General features: G+C 36.6%; 1 long non-coding RNA gene across 1 annotated transcript; it reads left to right on the forward strand.

The window, feature by feature from the left end:
* The first annotated feature begins 14,214 nt into the window (after positions 1 to 14,214).
* LOC148912777 (uncharacterized) lies at positions 14,215 to 17,627 on the forward strand. The gene is made up of 2 exons (XR_016119134.1): positions 14,215 to 14,352; positions 14,685 to 17,627. It is a non-coding gene; the product is annotated as an uncharacterized LOC148912777 (long non-coding RNA).
* Positions 17,628 to 18,047: the final 420 nt, after the last annotated feature.

Here is an 18,047-nt window from a genome sequence, read left to right on the forward strand (position 1 = left end):
TTTCATCATCTAGCACCTTATCCAGATGGATAGATTGCTGATAACCAGAGAAACCAAAGAGTATAAAGCCGTTGTTTAGGGTACTTGCTAGCCTCTTGTCTGCCATCTTTCTTGTTCGATTGAGTACACAGGGACTAACAAAGGGGTCATTGAAAAATGAAGTTCTGACTCTCGCATCTAAAAATCACTTGTCCAGAGTCGATCCAATATCGAATACGGTATAGAAAATCGTGTTTTTAAGTGAATAACGTAAAGCGAAGAAAATGGTCAAAAATCTAGTATTCTGCCCATATACATTCCCTTAGAAATGCTTTTTACAGGACAGGGAAGGACTTGTACTACGAAATCTTGAATTTCTCTGCTTCTACATCAGCTAGAGGCATAAATTACAAAGTTTATTCAACTTTCATCATCTAGCATCTTATCCAGATAGATAGATTGCTGATAACCAGAGAAACCAAAGAGTTTTAAGCCGTAGTTTCGGGTACTTTCCTGCCTCTTGTCTGCCATCTTTCTTGTTCGATTGAGTACACAGGGCCTATCAAGGGGGTCTTTGAAAAATGAAGTTCTGACTTTCGCATCTAAAAATCACTTGCTTAAAATCGATCCCCTATCGAATACGTTATAGAAAATCGTGTTTTTAAGTGAATAACGTAAAGTGGAAAAAATGGTCAAAAACCCAGTATTCTGCCCATACATTCCCTTAGAAATGCTTTTTGCAGGACAGGGAAGGACTTGTACTACGAAATCCTGAATTTCTCTGCTTCTACATCAGCTAGAGGCATAAATTAAAAAGTTTATTCAACTTTCATCATCTAGCACCTTATCCAGATAGATAGATTGCTGATAACCAGAGAAACCAAAGAGTATAAAGCCGTTGTTTAGGGTACTTGCTAGCCTCTTGTCTGCCATCTTTCTTGTTCGATTGAGTACACAGGGACTAACAAAGGGGTCATTGAAAAATGAAGTTCTGACTCTCGCATCTAAAAATCACTTGTCCAGAGTCGATCCAATATCGAATACGGTATAGAAAATCGTGTTTTTAAGTGAATAACGTAAAGCGAAGAAAATGGTCAAAAATCTAGTATTCTGCCCATACATTCCCTTAGAAATGCTTTTTGCAGGACAGGGAAGGACTTGTACTACGAAATCTTGAATTTCTCTGCTTCTACATCAGCTAGAGGCATAAATTACAAAGTTTATTCAACTTTCATCATCTAGCATCTTATCCAGACAGATAGATTGCTGATAACCAGAGAAACCAAAGAGTTTTAAGCCGTTGTTTAGGGTACTTGCTAGCCTCTTGTCTTACAACTTTCTTGTTCGATTGTGTACACAGGGCCTAGCAATGGGGTCATTGAAAAATGAAGTTCTGACTTTCGCATCTAAAAATCACTTATCCAAAATCGATCCACTATCGAATACGGTATGGAAAATCGTGTTTTTAAGTGCATAACGTAAAGTGAAGAAAATGGTCAAAAATCCAGTATTCTGCCCATACATTCCTTTAGAAATGCTTTTTGCAGGACAGGGAAGGACTTGTACTACGAAATCTTGAATTTCTCTGCTTCTACATCAGCTAGAGGCATAAATTAAAAAGTTTATTCAACTTTCATCATCTAGCATCTTATGCAGGAAGATAGATTGCTGATAACCAGAGAAACCAAAGAGTATAAAGCCGTTGTTTAGGGTACTTGCTAGCCTCTTGTCTGCCATCTTTCTTGTTCGATTGAGTACACAGGGACTAGCAATTGGGTCATTGAAAAATGAAGTTCTGACTTTTGCATCTAAAATTGACTTGTCCAAAATCGATCCACTATCGAGTACGGTATAGAAAATCGTGTTTTTAAGTGAATAACGTAAAGCGAAGAAAATGGTCAAAAATCTAGTATTCTGCACATACATTCCCTTAGAAATGCTTTTTACAGGACAGGGAAGGACTTGTACTACGAAATCTTGAATTTCTCTGCTTCTACATCAGCTAGAGGCATAAATTAAAAAGTTTATTCAACTTTCATCATCTAGCATCTTATCCAGATAGATAGATTGCTGATAACCAGAGAAACCAAAGAGTTTTAAGCCGTTGTTTAGGGTACTTGCTAGCCTCTTGTCTGCCATCTTTCTTGTTCGATTGAGTACACAAGGCCTAGCAATGGGGACATTGAAAAATGAAGTTCTGACTTTCGCATCTAAAAATCACTTGTCCAAAATCAATCCACTATCGAATACGGTATAGAAAATCGTGTTTTTAAGTGAATAACGTAAAACGGAAAAAAAGGTCAAAAATCTAGTATTCTGCCCATATACATTCCTTTAGAAATGCTTTTTGCAGGACAGGGAAGGACTTGTACTGCGAAATCTTGAATTTCTCTGCTTCTACATCAGCTAGAGGCATAAATTAAAAAGTTTATTCAACTTTCATCATCTAGCATCTTATGCAGGAAGATAGATTGCTGATAACCAGAGAAACCAAAGAGTTTTAAGCCGTTGTTTAGGGTACTTGCTAGCCTCTTGTCTGCCATCTTTCTTGTTCGATTGAGTACGCAGGGCCTAGCAATGGGGACATTGAAAATTGAAGTTCTAACTTTCGCATCTAAAAATCACTTGTCCAAAATCAATCAACTATCGAATATGGCATAGAAAATCGTGTTTTTAAGTGAATAACGTAAAGCGGAAAAAAAGGTCAAAAATCTAGTATTCTGCCCATATACATTCCCTTATAATTGCTTTTTGCAGGACAGGAAAGGACTTGTACTACGAAATCTTGAATTTCTCTGCTTCTACATCAGCTAGAGGCATAAATTAAAAAGTTTATTCAAATTTCATTATCTAGCACCTTATCCAGATAGATAGATTGCTGATAACCAGAGAAACCAAAGAGTATAAAGCCGTTGTTTAGGGTACTTGCTAGCCTCTTGTCTGCCATCTTTCTTGTTCGATTGAGTACACAGGGACTAGCAAAGGGGTCATTGAAAAATGAAGTTCTGACTCTCGCATCTAAAAATCACTTGTCCAGAGTCGATCCAATATCGAATACGGTATAGAACATTGTGTTTTCAAGTGAATAACGTAAAGCGAAGAAAATGGTCAAAAATCCAGTATTCTGCCCATACATTCCCTTAGAAATGCTTTTTACAGGACAGGGAAGGACTTGTACTACGAAATCTTGAATTTCTCTGCTTCTACATCAGCTAGAGGCATAAATTACAAAGTTTATTCAAATTTCATTATCTAGCACCTTATCCAGATAGATAGATTGCTGATAACCAGAGAAACCAAAGAGTATAAAGCCGTTGTTTAGGGTACTTGCTAGCCTCTTGTCTGCCATCTTTCTTGTTCGATTGAGTACACATGGCCTAGCAATGGGGACATTGAAAATTGAAGTTCTGACTTTCGCATCTAAAAATCACTTGTCCAAAATCAATCAACTATCGAATATGGCATAGAAAATCGTGTTTTTAAGTGAATAACGTAAAGCGGGAAAAAAGGTCAAAAATCTAGTATTCTGCCCATATACATTCCCTTATAATTGCTTTTTGCAGGACAGGAAAGGACTTGTACTACGAAATCTTGAATTTCTCTGCTTCTACATCAGCTAGAGGCATAAATTAAAAAGTTTATTCAACTTTCATCATCTAGCATCTTATCCAGATAGATAGATTGCTGATAACCAGAGAAACCAAAGAGTTTTAAGCCGTTGTTTGGGGTACTTTCCTGCCTCTTATCTGCCATCTTTCTTGTTCGATTGAGTACACAGGGCCTAGCAAAGGGGTCTTTGAAAAATGAAGTTCTGACTATCGGCCCTAAAAATCACTTGCTTAAAATCGATCCCCTATCGAATACGTTATAGAAAATCGTGTTTTTAAGTGAATAACGTAAAGCGAAGAAAATGGTCAAAAATCTAGTATTCTGCCCATATACATTCCCTTAGAAATGCTTTTTGCAGGACAGGGAAGGACTTGTACTACGAAATCTTGAATTTCTCTGCTTCTACATCAGCTAGAGGCATAAATTAAAGATTTTATTCAACTTTCATCATCTAGCATCTTTTGCAGGAAGATAGATTGCTGATAACCAGAGAAACCAAAGAGTTTTAAGCCGTTGTTTGGGGTACTTTCCTGCCTCTTGTCTGCAATCTTTCTTGTTCGATTGAGTACACGGGGCCTATCAAGGGGGTCTTTGAAAAATGAAGTTCTGACTCTCGCCCCTAAAAATCACTTGCTTAAAATCGATCCCCTATCGAATACGGTATAGAAAATCGTGTTTTTAAGTGAATAACGTAAAACGGTGAAAAAAGGTCAAAAATCTAGTATTCTGCCCATATACATTCCTTTATAATTGATTTTTGCAGGACAGGGAAGGACTTGTACTACGAAATCTTGAATTTCTCTGCTTCTACATCAGCTAGAGGCATAAATTAAAAAGTTTATTCAACTTTCATCATCTAGCATCTTATCCAGATAGATAGATTGCTGATAACCAGAGAAACCAAAGAGTTTTAAGCCGTTGTTTGGGGTACTTTCCTGCCTCTTGTCTGCCATCTTTCTTGTTCGATTGAGTACACAGGGCCTATCAAGGGGGTCTTTGAAAAATGAAGTTCTGACTATCGGCCCTAAAAATCACTTGCTTAAAATCGATCCCCTATCGAATACGTTATACAAAATCGTGTTTTTAAGTGAATAACGTAAAGCGGAAAAAAAGGTCAAAAATCTAGTATTCTGCCCATACATTCCCTTAGAAATGCTTTTAGCAGGACAGGGAAGGACTTGTACTACGAAATCTTGAATTTCTCTGCTTCTACATCAGCTAGAGGTATAAATTAAAAAGTTTATTCAAATTTCATCATCTAGCACCTTATCCAGATGGATAGATTGCTGATAACCAGAGAAACCAAAGAGTATAAAGCCGTTGTTTAGGGTACTTGCTAGCCTCTTGTCTGCCATCTTTCTTGTTCGATTGAGTACACAGGGACTAACAAAGGGGTCATTGAAAAATGAAGTTCTGACTCTCGCATCTAAAAATCACTTGTCCAGAGTCGATCCAATATCGAATACGGTATAGAAAATCGTGTTTTTAAGTGAATAACGTAAAGCGAAGAAAATGGTCAAAAATCTAGTATTCTGCCCATATACATTCCCTTAGAAATGCTTTTTACAGGACAGGGAAGGACTTGTACTACGAAATCTTGAATTTCTCTGCTTCTACATCAGCTAGAGGCATAAATTACAAAGTTTATTCAACTTTCATCATCTAGCATCTTATCCAGATAGATAGATTGCTGATAACCAGAGAAACCAAAGAGTTTTAAGCCGTTGTTTAGGGTACTTTCCTGCCTCTTGTCTGCCATCTTTCTTGTTCGATTGAGTACACAGGGCCTATCAAGGGGGTCTTTGAAAAATGAAGTTCTGACTTTCGCATCTAAAAATCACTTGCTTAAAATCGATCCCCTATCGAATACGTTATAGAAAATCGTGTTTTTAAGTGAATAACGTAAAGTGGAAAAAATGGTCAAAAACCCAGTATTCTGCCCATACATTCCCTTAGAAATGCTTTTTGCAGGACAGGGAAGGACTTGTACTACGAAATCCTGAATTTCTCTGCTTCTACATCAGCTAGAGGCATAAATTAAAAAGTTTATTCAAATTTCATCATCTAGCACCTTATCCAGATAGATAGATTGCTGATAACCAGAGAAACCAAAGAGTATAAAGCCGTTGTTTAGGGTACTTGCTAGCCTCTTGTCTGCCATCTTTCTTGTTCGATTGAGTACACAGGGACTAACAAAGGGGTCATTGAAAAATGAAGTTCTGACTCTCGCATCTAAAAATCACTTGTCCAGAGTCGATCCAATATCGAATACGGTATAGAAAATCGTGTTTTTAAGTGAATAACGTAAAGCGAAGAAAATGGTCAAAAATCTAGTATTCTGCCCATACATTCCCTTAGAAATGCTTTTTGCAGGACAGGGAAGGACTTGTACTACGAAATCTTGAATTTCTCTGCTTCTACATCAGCTAGAGGCATAAATTAAAAAGTTTATTCAACTTTCATCATCTAGCATCTTATCCAGACAGATAGATTGCTGATAACCAGAGAAACCAAAGAGTTTTAAGCCGTTGTTTAGGGTACTTGCTAGCCTCTTGTCTTACAACTTTCTTGTTCGATTGTGTACACAGGGCCTAGCAATGGGGTCATTGAAAAATGAAGTTCTGACTTTCGCATCTAAAAATCACTTATCCAAAATCGATCCACTATCGAATACGGTATAGAAAATCGTGTTTTTAAGTGAATAACGTAAAGTGAAGAAAATGGTCAAAAATCCAGTATTCTGCCCATACATTCCTTTAGAAATGCTTTTTGCAGGACAGGGAAGGACTTGTACTGCGAAATCTTGAATTTCTCTGCTTCTACATCAGCTAGAGGCATAAATTAAAAAGTTTATTCAACTTTCATCATCTAGCATCTTATGCAGGAAGATAGATTGCTGATAACCAGAGAAACCAAAGAGTATAAAGCCGTTGTTTAGGGTACTTGCTAGCCTCTTGTCTGCCATCTTTCTTGTTCGATTGAGTACACAAGGCCTAGCAATGGGGACATTGAAAAATGAAGTTCTGACTTTCGCATCTAAAAATCACTTGTCCAAAATCAATCCACTATCGAATACGGTATAGAAAATCGTGTTTTTAAGTGAATAACGTAAAACGGAAAAAAAGGTCAAAAATCTAGTATTCTGCCCATATACATTCCTTTAGAAATGCTTTTTGCAGGACAGGGAAGGACTTGTACTGCGAAATCTTGAATTTCTCTGCTTCTACATCAGCTAGAGGCATAAATTAAAAAGTTTATTCAACTTTCATCATCTAGCATCTTATGCAGGAAGATAGATTGCTGATAACCAGAGAAACCAAAGAGTATAAAGCCGTTGTTTAGGGTACTTGCTAGCCTCTTGTCTGCCATCTTTCTTGTTCGATTGAGTACACAGGGACTAGCAATTGGGTCATTGAAAAATGAAGTTCTGACTTTTGCATCTAAAATTGACTTGTCCAAAATCGATCCACTATCGAGTACGGTATAGAAAATCGTGTTTTTAAGTGAATAACGTAAAGCGAAGAAAATGGTCAAAAATCTAGTATTCTGCCCATACATTCCCTTAGAAATGCTTTTTACAGGACAGGAAAGGACTTGTACTACGAAATCTTGAATTTCTCTGCTTCTACATCAGCTAGAGGCATAAATTAAAAAGTTTATTCAACTTTCATCATCTAGCATCTTATGCAGGAAGATAGATTGCTGATAACCAGAGAAACCAAAGAGTATAAAGCCGTTGTTTAGGGTACTTGCTAGCCTCTTGTCTGCCATCTTTCTTGTTCGATTGAGTACACAGGGACTAGCAAAGGGGTCATTGAAAAATGAAGTTCTGACTCTCGCATCTAAAAATCACTTGTCCAGAGTCGATCCAATATCGAATACGGTATAGAACATTGTGTTTTTAAGTGAATAACGTAAAGCGAAGAAAATGGTCAAAAATCCAGTATTCTGCCCATACATTCCCTTAGAAATGCTTTTTACAGGACAGGGAAGGACTTGTACTACGAAATCTTGAATTTCTCTGCTTCTACATCAGCTAGAGGCATAAATTACAAAGTTTATTCAAATTTCATTATCTAGCACCTTATCCAGATAGATAGATTGCTGATAACCAGAGAAACCAAAGAGTTTTAAGCCGTTGTTTAGGGTACTTGCTAGCCTCTTGTCTGCCATCTTTCTTGTTCGATTGAGTACACATGGCCTAGCAATGGGGACATTGAAAATTGAAGTTCTGACTTTCGCATCTAAAAATCACTTGTCCAAAATCAATCAACTATCGAATATGGCATAGAAAATCGTGTTTTTAAGTGAATAACGTAAAGCGGAAAAAAAGGTCAAAAATCTAGTATTCTGCCCATATACATTCCCTTATAATTGCTTTTTGCAGGACAGGAAAGGACTTGTACTACGAAATCTTGAATTTCTCTGCTTCTACATCAGCTAGAGGCATAAATTAAAAAGTTTATTCAAATTTCATTATCTAGCACCTTATCCAGATAGATAGATTGCTGATAACCAGAGAAACCAAAGAGTATAAAGCCGTTGTTTAGGGTACTTGCTAGCCTCTTGTCTGCCATCTTTCTTGTTCGATTGAGTACACAGGGACTAGCAAAGGGGTCATTGAAAAATGAAGTTCTGACTCTAGCATCTAAAAATCACTTGTCCAGAGTCGATCCAATATCGAATACGGTATAGAACATCGTGTTTTTAAGTGAATAACGTAAAGTGAAGAAAATGGTCAAAAATCCAGTATTCTGCCCATACATTCCTTTAGAAATGCTTTTTGCAGGACAGGGAAGGACTTGTACTACGAAATCTTGAATTTCTCTGCTTCTACATCAGCTAGAGGCATAAATTAAAAAGTTTATTCAACTTTCATCATCTAGCATCTTATCCAGATAGATAGATTGCTGATAACCAGAGAAACCAAAGAGTTTTAAGCCGTTGTTTGGGGTACTTTCCTGCCTCTTATCTGCCATCTTTCTTGTTCGATTGAGTACACAGGGCCTAGCAAAGGGGTCTTTGAAAAATGAAGTTCTGACTATCGGCCCTAAAAATCACTTGCTTAAAATCGATCCCCTATCGAATACGTTATAGAAAATCGTGTTTTTAAGTGAATAACGTAAAGCGAAGAAAATGGTCAAAAATCTAGTATTCTGCCCATATACATTCCCTTAGAAATGCTTTTTACAGGACAGGGAAGGACTTGTACTACGAAATCTTGAATTTCTCTGCTTCTACATCAGCTAGAGGCATAAATTAAAGATTTTATTCAACTTTCATCATCTAGCATCTTTTGCAGGAAGATAGATTGCTGATAACCAGAGAAACCAAAGAGTTTTAAGCCGTTGTTTGGGGTACTTTCCTGCCTCTTGTCTGCAATCTTTCTTGTTCGATTGAGTACACGGGGCCTATCAAGGGGGTCTTTGAAAAATGAAGTTCTGACTCTCGCCCCTAAAAATCACTTGCTTAAAATCGATCCCCTATCGAATACGGTATAGAAAATCGTGTTTTTAAGTGAATAACGTAAAACGGTAAAAAAAGGTCAAAAATCTAGTATTCTGCCCATATACATTCCTTTATAATTGATTTTTGCAGGACAGGGAAGGACTTGTACTACGAAATCTTGAATTTCTCTGCTTCTACATCAGCTAGAGGAATAAATTAAAAAGTTTATTCAACTTTCATCATCTAGCACCTTATCCAGATAGATAGATTGCTGATAACCAGAGAAACCAAAGAGTTTTAAGCCGTTGTTTGGGGTACTTTCCTGCCTCTTGTCTGCCATCTTTCTTGTTCGATTGAGTACACAGGGCCTATCAAGGGGGTCTTTGAAAAATGAAGTTCTGACTTTCGCATCTAAAAATCACTTGCTTAAAATCGATCCCCTATCGAATACGTTATAGAAAATCGTGTTTTTAAGTGAATAACGTAAAGTGGAAAAAATGGTCAAAAACCCAGTATTCTGCCCATACATTCCCTTAGAAATGCTTTTTGCAGGACAGGGAAGGACTTGTACTACGAAATCTTGAATTTCTCTGCTTCTACATCAGCTAGAGGCATAAATTACAAAGTTTATTCAACTTTCATCATCTAGCATCTTATCCAGACAGATAGATTGCTGATAACCAGAGAAACCAAAGAGTTTTAAGCCGTTGTTTAGGGTACTTGCTAGCCTCTTGTCTGCCATCTTTCTTGTTCGATTGAGTACACAGGGACTAGCAAAGGGGTCATTGAAAAATGAAGTTCTGACTCTAGCATCTAAAATTTACTTGTCCAAAATCGATCCACTATCGAATACGGTATAGAAAATCGTGTTTTTAAGTGAATAACGTAAAGCGAAGAAAATGGTCAAAAACCCAGTATTCTGCCCATACATTCCCTTAGAAATGCTTTTTGCAGGACAGGGAAGGACTTGTACTACGAAATCCTGAATTTCTCTGCTTCTACATCAGCTAGAGGTATAAATTAAAAAGTTTATTCAAATTTCATCATCTAGCACCTTATCCAGATAGATAGATTGCTGATAACCAGAGAAACCAAAGAGTATAAAGCCGTTGTTTAGGGTACTTGCTAGCCTCTTGTCTGCCATCTTTCTTGTTCGATTGAGTACACAGGGACTAACAAAGGGGTCATTGAAAAATGAAGTTCTGACTCTCGCATCTAAAAATCACTTGTCCAGAGTCGATCCAATATCGAATACGGTATAGAAAATCGTGTTTTTAAGTGAATAACGTAAAGCGAAGAAAATGGTCAAAAATCTAGTATTCTGCCCATACATTCCCTTAGAAATGCTTTTTGCAGGACAGGGAAGGACTTGTACTACGAAATCTTGAATTTCTCTGCTTCTACATCAGCTAGAGGCATAAATTAAAAAGTTTATTCAAATTTCATCATCTAGCATCTTATCCAGACAGATAGATTGCTGATAACCAGAGAAACCAAAGAGTTTTAAGCCGTTGTTTAGGGTACTTGCTAGCCTCTTGTCTTACAACTTTCTTGTTCGATTGTGTACACAGGGCCTAGCAATGGGGTCATTGAAAAATGAAGTTCTGACTTTCGCATCTAAAAATCACTTATCCAAAATCGATCCACTATCGAATACGGTATGGAAAATCGTGTTTTTAAGTGCATAACGTAAAGTGAAGAAAATGGTCAAAAATCCAGTATTCTGCCCATACATTCCTTTAGAAATGCTTTTTGCAGGACAGGGAAGGACTTGTACTACGAAATCTTGAATTTCTCTGCTTCTACATCAGCTAGAGGCATAAATTAAAAAGTTTATTCAACTTTCATCATCTAGCATCTTATGCAGGAAGATAGATTGCTGATAACCAGAGAAACCAAAGAGTATAAAGCCGTTGTTTAGGGTACTTGCTAGCCTCTTGTCTGCCATCTTTCTTGTTCGATTGAGTACACAGGGACTAGCAATTGGGTCATTGAAAAATGAAGTTCTGACTTTTGCATCTAAAATTGACTTGTCCAAAATCGATCCACTATCGAGTACGGTATAGAAAATCGTGTTTTTAAGTGAATAACGTAAAGCGAAGAAAATGGTCAAAAATCTAGTATTCTGCACATACATTCCCTTAGAAATGCTTTTTACAGGACAGGGAAGGACTTGTACTACGAAATCTTGAATTTCTCTGCTTCTACATCAGCTAGAGGCATAAATTAAAAAGTTTATTCAACTTTCATCATCTAGCATCTTATCCAGATAGATAGATTGCTGATAACCAGAGAAACCAAAGAGTTTTAAGCCGTTGTTTAGGGTACTTGCTAGCCTCTTGTCTGCCATCTTTCTTGTTCGATTGAGTACACAAGGCCTAGCAATGGGGACATTGAAAAATGAAGTTCTGACTTTCGCATCTAAAAATCACTTGTCCAAAATCAATCCACTATCGAATACGGTATAGAAAATCGTGTTTTTAAGTGAATAACGTAAAACGGAAAAAAAGGTCAAAAATCTAGTATTCTGCCCATACATTCCTTTAGAAATGCTTTTTGCAGGACAGGGAAGGACTTGTACTACGAAATCTTGAATTTCTCTGCTTCTACATCAGCTAGAGGCATAAATTAAAAAGTTTATTCAACTTTCATCATCTAGCATCTTATGCAGGAAGATAGATTGCTGATAACCAGAGAAACCAAAGAGTATAAAGCCGTTGTTTAGGGTACTTGCTAGCCTCTTGTCTGCCATCTTTCTTGTTCGATTGAGTACACAGGGACTAGCAATTGGGTCATTGAAAAATGAAGTTCTGACTTTTGCATCTAAAATTGACTTGTCCAAAATCGATCCACTATCGAGTACGGTATAGAAAATCGTGTTTTTAAGTGAATAACGTAAAGCGAAGAAAATGGTCAAAAATCTAGTATTCTGCCCATACATTCCCTTAGAAATGCTTTTTGCAGGACAGGGAAGGACTTGTACTACGAAATCTTGAATTTCTCTGCTTCTACATCAGCTAGAGGCATAAATTAAAAAGTTTATTCAACTTTCATCATCTAGCATCTTATCCAGATAGATAGATTGCTGATAACCAGAGAAACCAAAGAGTTTTAAGCCGTTGTTTAGGGTACTTGCTAGCCTCTTGTCTGCCATCTTTCTTGTTCGATTGAGTACACAAGGCCTAGCAATGGGGACATTGAAAAATGAAGTTCTGACTTTCGCATCTAAAAATCACTTGTCCAAAATCAATCCACTATCGAATACGGTATAGAAAATCGTGTTTTTAAGTGAATAACGTAAAACGGAAAAAAAGGTCAAAAATCTAGTATTCTGCCCATATACATTACTTTAGAAATGCTTTTTGCAGGACAGGGAAGGACTTGTACTACGAAATCTTGAATTTCTCTGCTTCTACATCAGCTAGAGGCATAAATTACAAAGTTTATTCAAATTTCATTATCTAGCACCTTATCCAGATAGATAGATTGCTGATAACCAGAGAAACCAAAGAGTATAAAGCCGTTGTTTAGGGTACTTGCTAGCCTCTTGTCTGCCATCTTTCTTGTTCGATTGAGTACACAGGGACTAGCAAAGGGGTCATTGAAAAATGAAGTTCTGACTCTAGCATCTAAAATTTACTTGTCCAAAATCGATCCACTATCGAATACGGTATAGAAAATCGTGTTTTTAAGTGAATAACGTAAAGCGAAGAAAATGGTCAAAAATCTAGTATTCTGCCCATATACATTCCCTTAGAAATGCTTTTTGCAGGACAGGAAAGGACTTGTACTACGAAATCTTGAATTTCTCTGCTTCTACATCAGCTAGAGGCATAAATTAAAGATTTTATTCAACTTTCATCATCTAGCATCTTTTGCAGGAAGATAGATTGCTGATAACCAGAGAAACCAAAGAGTTTTAAGCCGTTGTTTGGGGTACTTTCCTGCCTCTTGTCTGCCATCTTTCTTGTTCGATTGAGTACACAGGGACTAGCAAAGGGGTCATTTGAAAAATGAAGTTCTGACTTTTGCATCTAAAATTGACTTGTCCAAAATCGATCCACTATCGAGTACGGTATAGAAAATCGTGTTTTTAAGTGAATAACGTAAAGCGAAGAAAATGGTCAAAAACCCAGTATTCTGCCCATACATTCCCTTAGAAATGCTTTTTGCAGGACAGGGAAGGACTTGTACTACGAAATCTTGAATTTCTCTGCTTCTACATCAGCTAGAGGCATAAATTAAAAAGTTTATTCAAATTTCATCATGTAGTATCTTATCCAGACAGATAGATTGCTGATAACCAGAGAAACGAAAGAGGACAAAGTCATCGGTTGGGGTAGTTGCTAGCCTCATGTATATTCACGGCCCTGATAGAAGCTTGGAGATTCAAACTTATAAGAGTGCATCCCTTGTTTTTTGTTTAGTGGAGGAAAATAAAGAAATAGAAATATCAATAACTGTGCACCTCTTTCTACGATCCCAACTAAGTTTAATTATCCGCGAAAAGTATATTAATAATTAAAAAGAATCTTAGAAAACCGACAGCGCAGAAGTACATATCAAATAAGTTGAGCATTCCTGAAGTGTGTTTATAGTGACAGAGCGGAAAAACCGGACGCATGCGCATTAGAGACTATTTTCATGAGCAATCCAATATGGCGGACGAGAGGCGGTAAAAATCTGTCTCTTGGAAAATTGCTCTGAAAACGGACAAAAACGCAGCAATGACACTCAAAACTTTAGAAAACAACTCATAATTCGTCAGAGCCCTTGATCTTGGTAGTTTTTTTGAAGCTTATTGTCGACTTGACGCCAAAATAAGGAATTCTACGACTTGATTCAGAAGGACTTCGATCGCATCTCCTAGTGTTCGATGACAAGTGGAAAATCTTCAAATATAAGGACGGACATGGATATATAAGCTTCATACTTCGGCAAAAGAACAATACGTGAATGAACTTAAACATATCAAAAAGCATCCTAAAAATTTTGATACCATTTTTCAAACGAGGCATTTGAACTCACGACACGTTGCTTTCGGCATCATCATCATCGACCTTTATAATCCAGCATTAAAAGTGCTAGACAGGGTCTGGACTTTGAGTAGCAGACGAGGATGGCATATGGGGCAGTTGCGAGGAGTGCGAGCAGGCATGCAGAGGACGTGGAAGAAATGCCTACAAGTCAGGGTTAGTGTGTTGTCGCCTTCGGTTCCGCTCTGCTAAATCACATGCTTTTTGTGAGTCGGTTCTCCTTCTCCCCAATCATATCCAAGTGGAAGACTTCTTTGGTCCACAGTAGCATCAAAGTAAGGTAAATAATATGGCTGTTAAAATTCATGTAAAATCAAACAATTTATCACAGTATACATAATTGTTTGTGTTCATCTGAGTTTGTAATTTAAATACTTAAACACAAATTCGTTTTACCTGGAATTTTTTTCTCCCTTGGTAGTTTTACTGTACCATCTCCACTGTTCCAAATATCCCTAAGCGGGTCAATGATGCACTCTGCAGCAAGGCAACAGAGAATAGTCCTTGTGCCTTTGTGTGAATGAATGAACTTAATTTACAAAAAAATAATACCTAAATTATAAAATATATATGGGTTCTGCTGAAACTAAAAAACTATCTTTGCTATCTTAGGTTTGGCCAAACAGCCCAGGAGCACATCATACTGCAAACTTCTTTATTTCTTGTGTGTCATAAAGAGGATGGCCATTGTCGTAATAATGCAAAGTCAGCTCTTAAAGAAATCGTCGGAACAGCTCCCTAAAGATTGGTGCTGTCACAAACATTTTTGATTTATTGAAACTGAAAGCTCAGTTGAGAAAATTCAATAAGGGTAAATATATGTATGTATATATATAGATATAGATAAAGCGATATGCAGAAATTCTGATCCAACCAAGAATGTAGTATATAACTATATAGGGGTAATAAGGGGTAATGCATTATGGGTAATAGACCAGCGGGTTCAAAGCTAAGTACCCGGGTACCAAAGCGTTGGCTGGCCTACCGAGTGTGAACAGCGCTAAAGTCAAGAGGCTGGAACTTTGTGTTCATTTTTTAATACCTCTACACTATTAGGAAAAACTGTCATATTGTAAACGGTTTTATTGATGTAAAGTAAAACATTGGAAGTTTTGCAATGGTCGAGTTTAAAATCAGTTGTGAAATCGCTCTTCTTGGAAGTTTTGGTTGAAGTGAGCTCAATTCTGAATTTGTTCTTCGCTTACTTATATGTGCCCTTCTAAAACAATCAAACACTCCGAGGACAGCAAAACCAAAACAGTCGGTAATATGACTTATGACAAAAGTGGTACAAAAATTGTTCATGAGCTACTCTGGATAGGATATTTTGCTTTATTCCTAGTCTACCATGTTATTGTTATTGAGCGTCAACTTAGTCAAATTTCAATTGATGAACAGGCTGAAAATAATTTCTAGATAAACGAAGGTTAATCTTACTTGAGAGAGGCATATTCTTCCACCTCACCTCTGATTACTTAGTGATTCTTTGTTGTTACTTTTTCTTTTGTTTCTCTCTCTCTCTCTCTCTTTTCGCTCAAGCTATTAAAAGCTTTGCATTTTATCCAAAATAGGTTCACTCACGAGATTGAAAGTTTGAATATTAATCATAATTGCATTAAAGCCGTTTGTATTAATTAAAATTACGTAAAATAAACAGCAGTTTATATTGAAAATAACGCCGACTGTCGAGTTATAGGCAGGATGAAAATTCTTTTTCTGGTTGGAACAAGCGCAGTTTGTTTTGAAAGGTAACTTATCTTAAACAAAACGAGAGCCAACGCTTTGGTACTTTTAATCCCGCTTTGAATCCTGCGAGGCCATTACCCATAATGCACCCTGTGGGGATAACCAGAGGGTAAAAAACCCTCTTATTTTGCTGAAGGCTGATCAGACAATGTTGAAAATACCTTGTTTGGTATCCAAAGACAAAATGAAGAAATAAAAACCAGAAAAAGATAGAAGCTTAAATACATTTAAGGCAAATTTTAAACATTTTTTCATAAGTTGATACATTTTCTGTAAGACCAAAACTCTTCATGATCTGTACATGCAAAAATGACTTGAATAAACTGAATAATGAAAAAATGAATAAACTGATAATCAGTATTGTACAGATAAAAGCAGGTATAGTATAAATTCAATTAAGAAACCTTCCAATTTGGGACAGTTTTTTGATTGGTTACCCCCCAAAAACACAAGGCATTATGGGGATGTGAAAGTCGAGGATTGTTTAAACACAAAGGATCTTGGTCATTGGAGGGGGTCAAATCAACACAAATTCACTGAAAATAATAATTGTTCTAAAACCCGTATCAATCCACGAAGAGAAGTACAATAGCCAGCAAACGCTCAGAATATTTTAAGTACATATCATATCTCAAAACCAGGCCATTTTAGATTAAACTGTTTCGCTAGGAGCAAATTTTGTTGAATTTTCTATTGGATTTGGTGATTGTATCACCCACATAAAAGAGCAGTGACATCCTAGTGAAATAGGCCAATTGGAAAACCATTGTCAGGTTGGAAAGGTTGAGTGAAGCTAAGACTGAAGGGTGTTCTGGGTAGTCTATATCCTAGTTATTTGGAGCATGTTTGCATATACAGACATGTACACAAAGAGTAACAAAATTCTTTATTTGCTAACTTCAATTAGACTGTGTTCAAGAGCTGCAAACTTCAATATGCATAATATTAGCATCATTGATTGGTTACCCAGGACACCTTTCAGTCTTAGCTTAGATAATTTGACCGTTTCTGAACATGACAATTTTTTCAATTTGGTGTACCAGTATGTAAGGTCAATAAATGTATGTATGTGAATATGCATAAACATGTGAAAATTTAAATTGCCTTTAACACTATATTCTCAGTATTGATTCTGCATAAGGTGGGCTCTTTAATGGCCAAAAATAATCATATAGTTTCAGTGGTGCATTTTTGGATATATAAAAATAGGAATGCTTTCCAAATATAATTTATCTGTACTAGTGATATTTATCCTGATATCACAGTTACTGGAATATGACAAGGATAGACCTTCATTACTAAGTTCAAGACATCACTCAACTATATAATTTTTTGGGTGAACAGCTTACCTCTATATCAATATACTGAGAATATTATCAGATTGCATAGGCATTTCTCTGATTTGTTGAAGGTAAGCCTAAAAGGGGGATTTAAGTTTTTATTTCCTGTTTATTTTATTTTTACATGAGAGCTTTTGCTTCATCATGCTGTTTTCTTGTTGAAACTCCCCTACTTGATGTGCCAAATGAACATTTGCCCTTAGAAGTGAGTGGTTGTGCTCTTCCTAGTTCCGTTATCCTCTCCTGCATCTCTTTTTATCTCTCTTTTCCTGTGTCTGATTTGTTTCCTTTATTTTGCTAATCAATTTCCAAATTAATTATTTTCAGTTATATAACAATGTTCATTGCAGGTTCTATAAAAACTGTTTGAGATTAAAAGTCTTTAGGTCAATATATTATAGAAATGGTTTTACTGTAAATAAGAAAAAGCTGTGTTACTTGAGAACTTCAATAAAAGTATAGCCCTTCAGTTTGTGTCTGTCTTTCTATTTTCTTATGTAATGGTGGTCAGGAACACATTGTCTAGACATGTTGCTGTTTTTTTTACATAATTATAATAAGAAAGAAATATTAATGCTTTTCCCCATACCTTTCTCGTATTTCGTGGACAATACGAATCCATAGACGTGATGTGACTATTTTTATCGGCGTCACTCAGATGCCCAGAACATGTTTGTACCCCTTTTGGTTGGGCTTATCTCGTCAAACACTAATAGGCGCTGAGGGCAGGGACAAGTGAATCATTGCAGGTCTTTTCATGGACAAGATAACAACAGGTTTTGTTGTTTTTTTACGCTTCAAATGGTAAAAGAACACTGAAATAGAGTACTCGAAAGGACTATTAAAGGGCTTGAAAAAAGGCGGGAATTTTAATGTCTTCAAGATAAAT

This window comes from Actinia tenebrosa, unplaced genomic scaffold (assembly GCF_029948245.1).
Source record: "Actinia tenebrosa isolate PJP-AT-01 unplaced genomic scaffold, QUT_ActTen_1.0 PGA_scaffold10__47_contigs__length_13832649, whole genome shotgun sequence".
NCBI lineage: Eukaryota > Metazoa > Cnidaria > Anthozoa > Actiniaria > Actiniidae > Actinia > Actinia tenebrosa.